Source organism: Diaphorina citri, unplaced genomic scaffold, assembly GCF_000475195.1.
Source record: "Diaphorina citri unplaced genomic scaffold, Diaci psyllid genome assembly version 1.1 scaffold1568, whole genome shotgun sequence".
NCBI classification, from domain to species: Eukaryota; Metazoa; Arthropoda; class Insecta; order Hemiptera; family Psyllidae; genus Diaphorina; species Diaphorina citri.
In genome coordinates this window covers 3,725-10,989 of record NW_007378994.1, presented here as the reverse complement: position 1 = coordinate 10,989, position 7,265 = coordinate 3,725, and the positions used below count along the sequence as shown (strand labels likewise).

General features: G+C 37.2%; 1 long non-coding RNA gene across 1 annotated transcript; it reads left to right on the top strand.

The window, feature by feature from the left end:
- The first annotated feature begins 1,746 nt into the window (after positions 1-1,746).
- On the top strand, positions 1,747-3,276 carry LOC113470419. The gene is made up of 3 exons (XR_003393478.1): positions 1,747-1,991; positions 2,918-2,919; positions 3,266-3,276. It is a non-coding gene; the product is annotated as an uncharacterized LOC113470419 (long non-coding RNA).
- The last annotated feature ends 3,989 nt before the right edge of the window (positions 3,277-7,265 follow it).

The following is a 7,265-nucleotide window of genomic DNA, read 5'->3' as shown; positions in this document are numbered from 1 at the left end:
GTCAGACCGTCTTCTCAGATGGTCTGAAGATTTTTCCGCCACACACTTTACATTTCAAACGGGGAAATTCTCAATCAATCAAATCAAATCATGAATCTGAATCTTTGTGGTAAAGCAGAGAGCTTTTTCACAACTTTGTGGGTATCACAGTATTACAAGTCTTTCATTTACTCAATCATCATAATTATTTATCATCGCTCGTTTCTTTTGACTTGTAATGCCGCCACTGGTCGCTACTCGATTAAAGTAGCTACTCAATTGTCCTCACGAGGCTGAGTGCACCCCGAACTCCAAGCACTGAACCGAAAAAACTTCGACCCCGCCGGGAATCGAACCCGGGACCTCTGGAGTGCAAGCCTAGTGTGATACCCACTGGGCCACGGATGCTACTAAAAAACGGGGAATTTCTCGTTTCCGATCTGAAATGTAAACGGTTGTATTTATGTAGATAGATTTGTATTGTTTATTTATGTACCTACAAGTAAACAAAAGTACAATATCATGTAGACTTGTAGACAAACGTTTGTTTAGTTGTTTATAAAACAACAATATCGTAAATGTTAGTAAGAACTATAAAAACAAAGTCCATATATTAGTAAAACATAAGGGGAATTGCCTTATGGATGCTTCTTTTCTACTTACGAGTAATGCTGTCCAATTCACATTATGATTTATTATGTCTATCTACATAATTAAATTATATATGTATTATGTCTATGTAGGTATGTACTTATAAACATAATGTACACGTACCAATATGTATGTACTCTGAAACACAATGTACCGAATTTATGTATGTAGTTCTCTCTGTATACAGGGTGATCAAAATTATGTGTACAGCTCCGATATTTAGGCCATTCTATGCGGCTGTTCCATTACAACCTGTATAATTATGTGGTTTCAGGGGCAAAATACAATACATAGATTAAAACCTTGTTTTTCGTCATCCCTAAAAGGGACCCAAACATATCTTTGGGTGGTTTTTAGCTCAATTCCCTTTAACTTTTTTTTTCTTTTAACCTCATTTTTCGACTTCAAAAAATCAAATTTCATAATTTGGCAATCATTCGTGTAACACCCTGTATTTGTACAAGTATATGTTATTTACGTACAATGTGGAACTTCAGAACAATTGTACAATCATTTCCCAAAACAATGGTCCTTCATTAATCTAATGTCAGCGAGCAGGGGTGTCCAAACTGTGAACCGGCCGTTATATGTGGCCCGCGATTATGTTTTCCTAGAGTATTACGTCGGCGCGGTGGATACTACTACTTCTGGACGCGATAAAATGGCCAAAATAAAATTAGGTAAACCACAACGCCGCGGGCCTGAAAGAAGAGACCCGCGGTCCATAGGTTGGACACCACTGTTTGGGTGTAATTCTTCCTTATGCGCCCAAACTTTATTTGGGTTATGATTGGCTGCGGGCCACAATCGGCACCTCAGAACCGTAGGTTCGTAGATTCGTATAATAAGCTTATCCCATCCCTTGGGGCAAATTGGCCCAACCCCTAAGCCTCAGAGTGAGCTTTTTAGTCCGTCCTTCCTTTATTATTACTAATAATAAAAGGTATAGTGGACGGACTATTGTATTTGCTTCGGTGTCTGTCGGTCTGACTGTCTGTCTCCATAGAAGGACTTATCCAAACCTAGTCAACCTATGTATCAAATTAAAGGTCTTTCTACCAGGAACACGAAAGTGGTGGTGCAAATTTTGTCCAGAGAACCGTAAAGGCAGTAGCAAAAAAATAATAATAAATAAAAAAAAATGTCTAGTAATTAAAACCCAAAATAGTTGAGGGATCCAAATTGGACATCCTTCCTCTACTTTTTCTCGACCAATAAAATGCCGTCTCTCGGGACGGCCGGCGCCGAATTTTCCGCAGTGGCTTTCGAATTGCCGTCGACTAGGTGATGGCCATGTGCGGAGTATGAGATGGCAATGGAAATCCTGCCGGCCGAAGACTCGGAGACCGAGTCCGAATTGGGTGAGTTTTGTGACGGCCGGCGGCCGATATCGTTTCTTATTATGTGGCAGTAATGCGGGTGAAATCTAGAGTTGAATTTCTGAAATAAAGTCACTCCAATCCTTACGAAACAGCAATCCGTTTCACTCCTCTTTTCTTCTCCAAAATATATCATCATAAACTATGATAATTATTATTAGGTATTAGGTATCATTTTTGTTCCAATATTCACTCCTCTTTTCTTCTCCAAAATATATCATCATAAACTATGATAATTATTATTAGGTATTAGGTATCATTTTTGTTCCAATATTTTGCACTTGTCTCGAAATTACCCCAACCTACCCTATTGTTATCGTTTCAAAATTGACGAGTTTTCCAGAAATAAACTGCATAAAAAAGAGGGGATTTTAAAATTGCAGCTCTAAAACTATATGACATTCATCAGAACATTGAAATTAGTGGAGATGTCAAAATCACTGCTGTAAAACATTGAATCAGAATGATGAAAATAGTGGAGATGTCAAATTCACCACATTTAAAAAACATGTTCATATTAGTGGAGATGTCGAAATAACCGCTCCCTAAAACATTATTTGGAATGCTGAAATTCGTAGAGATGACAAAATAATAGCTCAGTTCCCTCCTGGGGCGAACTTTATACTAATCTTTTCTATATTATCTATTAGAGGGAACTGTAACTGCTAAGGTCTTATCGTCCTGAAAGCGAAAAGAGAAGGAAGACAGGATAGGAGAAAGCCAGCCGTTCCGAGAACGAACCTAATCCGTTCAGGATAAAGTTCGCCCCGTTAGAGAATTGAGCTATGATTTTGTCATCTCCACTAATATGAACATGTTTCAATGAGGCGATTTTGACATCTCCAGATCTCCACTACCCCGGTCGGAAAATCGGAAATCGAACCCGCGACCTGGCGCTTACAAGGCAGACGTGCTAGCAACCAGGCTAACTAGGCTGGCAGAGTCAATGCTTGTATTATTCTTTCTCATGTTTATTTTTTACTTCTGACCTGACGTAAAGAGAAGATAGATTACGTAGATAGATTTTTATTCTGTAGGTAATTAGCACCTTCACCATCAATCATTTTCATAATTATTATCTACCATTTTTTTCTATATATTTTATTATTATTTTTACTGCCTCCTTCTCTTCTTTCTCCTCCTCTTTCTTCCTCTTATCTCTCTTCTTTTTTTCTTCTTCTCCTCCCCCCCCTCCTCCTACCTCATTCTTGTCTTATCTGGCACATGTTTGGAACACAAGAAAATTAATGTAAAAGAAAGTGAAGAAAATTTTTTTAAAAAAAACATACCTATTTTCGACCGGAAATACCTATCTATATATATGTATTTATATAAACAGCTAGGTACATTACATAAATAGGTAGATATATAAACTAAGTAGGTGCTGGTTAGACGATAAGGTTAGGATTAGAAGTCGCAGGGAGTCAAAAAAAACACACACACACACACACACACACACACACACACACACCTATGCCTAGGTATGTACCTATTTGCATGTTTTTTTTTCTTCTTCTAAGAACATACCTATATCCTATGGATAGGTACATGTATGAGACATAAATGGATGAAGTAGATATCCGAGTGGAAAATAACATGTGTTTTTACGAGGAAAAATAAACACATTTTTTTTCCGAGATATAAAACAGATCATGGAATAATTAATTATACATATAATCTATCTTATGATAAATAATCATTACGTTTTACCCTTTTACGGTTGGTCCAGTGGTAACGCGCTTTGCCATGCAGAAGGTCCCGGGTTCGAAGCTCACCATCGACAAAAATTTGTACTCGTTTTTAATACTCTAGGAAAACATAATCGCGGGCCACATATAACGGCCGGTTCACAGTTTGGACACCCCTGCTCGCTGACATTAGATTAATGAAGGACCATTGTTTTGGGAAATGATTGTACAATTGTTCTGAAGTTCCACATTGTACGTAAATAACATATACTTGTACAAATACAGGGTGTTACACGAATGATTGCCAAATTATGAAATTTGATTTTTTGAAGTCGAAAAATGAGGTTATAAGAAAAAAAAGTTAAACGGAATTGAGCTAAAAACCACCCAAAGAAATGTTTGGGTCCCTTTTAGAAATGACGAAAAACAAGGTTTTAATCTATGTATTGAGCCTTTTGCCCCTGAAAGCTGTACATATCGGAGCTGTACACATTTTAGCCAACCCTGAGAGCAGCCTAAAGCAGCGCGCAGACTGATTATACACTTCCAACACTTCCAGTGGCGTAGCGTGTATGTATGACGTGTATGGCGGCCATACAACTCAAAAGTTCACTTTAGTGCCCATAAATATTATATTAATGACATGTACTATGATGGGACTTGGTAGACCTGTGCATGAGCGCTACACGCCCTACACTTGAATTTAGACCACGCTACGCCTTCCAACACTTCAGACATTTCCGACAAATTTTGTATTTTGCTTCCTATGTTAAGTAATGGTAGTCCGCACACCTATCAGACATTTCCAACACTTCCGACATACTACCATTACTTAACATAGGAAGCAAAATACAAAATTTGTCGGAAATGTCTGAAGTGTTCAGTGGCGTAGCGTGGTCTAAATTCAAGTGTAGGGCGTGTAGCGCTCATGCACAGGTCTACCAAGTCCCATCATAGTACATGTCATTAATATAATATTTATGGGCACTAAAGTGAACTTTTGAGTTGTATGGCCGCCATACACGTCATACATACACGCTACGCCACTGGAAGTGTTGGAAGTGTATAATCAGTCTGCGCGCTGCTTTAGGCTGCTCTCAGGGTTGGCTAAAATGTGTACAGCTCCGATATGTACAGCTTTCAGGGGCAAAAGGCTCAATACATAGATTAAAACCTTGTTTTTCGTCATTTCTAAAAGGGACCCAAACATTTCTTTGGGTGGTTTTTAGCTCAATTCCGTTTAACTTTTTTTTCTTATAACCTCATTATAATAATAATAATAATAATAATAATAATAATAATAATAATAATAATAATAATAATAATAATAAAAGATTTGATAGAGGGAACTGCTAAGGTCTTATCGTCCCGAAATCGAAGAGAGAAAGAAGACAGGATAGGAGAAAACCAGCCGTTCAGAGAACGAACCTTATCCCGTCAAGATAAGATCCGCCCCGGACGGGAATCGAACCCGCGGCCTAGCGCTTACAAGGCAGACGCGCTACCAACTAAGCTAAATACTAGGCTGGCATATAACTCTTTTGAATGGGTGAAATCATGCCGAATTAACAATCGACTGGGATGAAGACAAACCCAGCCTAGTTAGCTTAGTTGGTAGTGCGTCTGCCTTGTAAGCGCTAGGCCGCGGGTTCGATTCCCGCCCAGGGCGGATTTTATCCTGCTGGGATAATGTTCGTTCTCGGAGCGGCTGGATTTCTCCTATCCTGTTTTCCATCTCTCTTCGATTTCGGGAGGATTAGACCTTTTAGCAGTTAGATACAGTTCCCTCTGTCAAATCTCAAAAAAAAAAAGCCGTCTGTAGTAAGGCAGTTAGGTATAATTTTAATAGTCGATCCATGTTATGTATTTTATTATTTAATGGACTTCTTTTTTTTTTAATTTCGAAATTTAGCCATTTTTTTACCGTCCAAAGAAACCAGTTTTTGCTGAATTCAGAAGGAACTCTACAATGCTGCAGTGAGCACCAAAGTTGTGACATAATAACACAAAGAAACTGCATTTACATTTTTACATTTACCATGTCAGTAGTCCAGTTCCAAAAGTGGACATTTAGAAAATGGACATTTTTAGGGAAAACACGAAAAACTCATATCTTTTGAAACGAGCAGCCGATTTTAATGGTTTTGGTCTTGAAAAAAAAAAAATAATAATAATAATAATAAAAAATAAATAAAAATAAAGCTAACATCTAAGAGAATCTGTTAGTATAATTATATGGTATTTCTAGCAAAGTTGACAATAACTCCCCCGCCACTCTCCAAAAAAGTCACTCAGAACATCATCGTCCTAACAGATGGCCTCTAGCACCTATTTACTTATACACCCTGTACAGATGCAATGTGCATAATTAATGCAATTTGCATTAGGAATGAGATGCAGTCGTCTTGGCCGAGACATTGAGTACAAGGTCAAGATGCTGTAGTAATACATCAGGGTGATTAAGAGATGAGATTTATTTTCTTTAAAAATAACTTCTACAAGAGGAGAAGGAGGAATATATTTTCTTCAGTCAAAATACAAGGATAACTAAGGAAAACCATTGAAACAAAGGCAATACATTTTTATATACATATATATTAAATTTAATCTCTATTCTAAACTTAATAGAGCATATAATAGGTAGATATATCTAATTATATTGAGAACAATAAACATCCCATTAAAGGACCTATTTATGTAAACCATCTATTAATATATAAGTTTGTAATTTTACTTTTGCCTATTGTAACCTTTCATTATTTCAAGTATATATTTCCTTTGTAATCTTTGTAATATATTGCAAATAAAACATTTACATTTACATTACACATTTACACCTTTCATTATTTCAAGTATATATTTCCTTTGTAATCTTTGTAATATATTGCAAATAAAACATTTACATTTACATTTACATTTACATATTAGATCCCCAAAACTGTCAAACAATGTTCCAACTCAAATATATGTAGACAACCACTGTCGTTTTTTGGAAGACCCTGTGTTCTCCACCATTCACCCTGTAGCTTCAATACTCACCGCAAAAACAGCGTTTTCATAAAGTTTCCCCCGAAGCTTGCCGTGTTTATGCTTGTGGTCGGGTTAGCAGTCAGAGGAAATTTGCCCGCAACTGACGCGGGGGGGCAAAAGTGAAATCTCAACGCCGCGAATAAAAATCAAATGTTAAAGGAGCTTCTTCTGTGGTGAGGTTCTGGGAGTGAACGTGTTGAAAGAAATGAGGGGTTTTCCATCAATCGCCGATTAACATGTTTGAAAGTGTTGGTGGGTTTAGCCACTCATCGATTAACAAGTTTTTTTTTCTAAGCATCCTTTATAGGTTTGGCTTTTGAAATTTTTCAAGTAGAGGAGAATAGATACGTATAGGTACACAATTTGAATTATCTAGAGTTAAGAAAAGACCAACCTTTAATGCCTGCGACATTTTCTATCCATAACCTGTTATGTGTTGGCAGAGCATTTAGAAATCAGAATTTTTTCATGCTTCTAAAAATCTTTACAAAATCATAAAAAAAAAGAGAAAAAAAGTCCCCGGGCAGGAATCGAACCC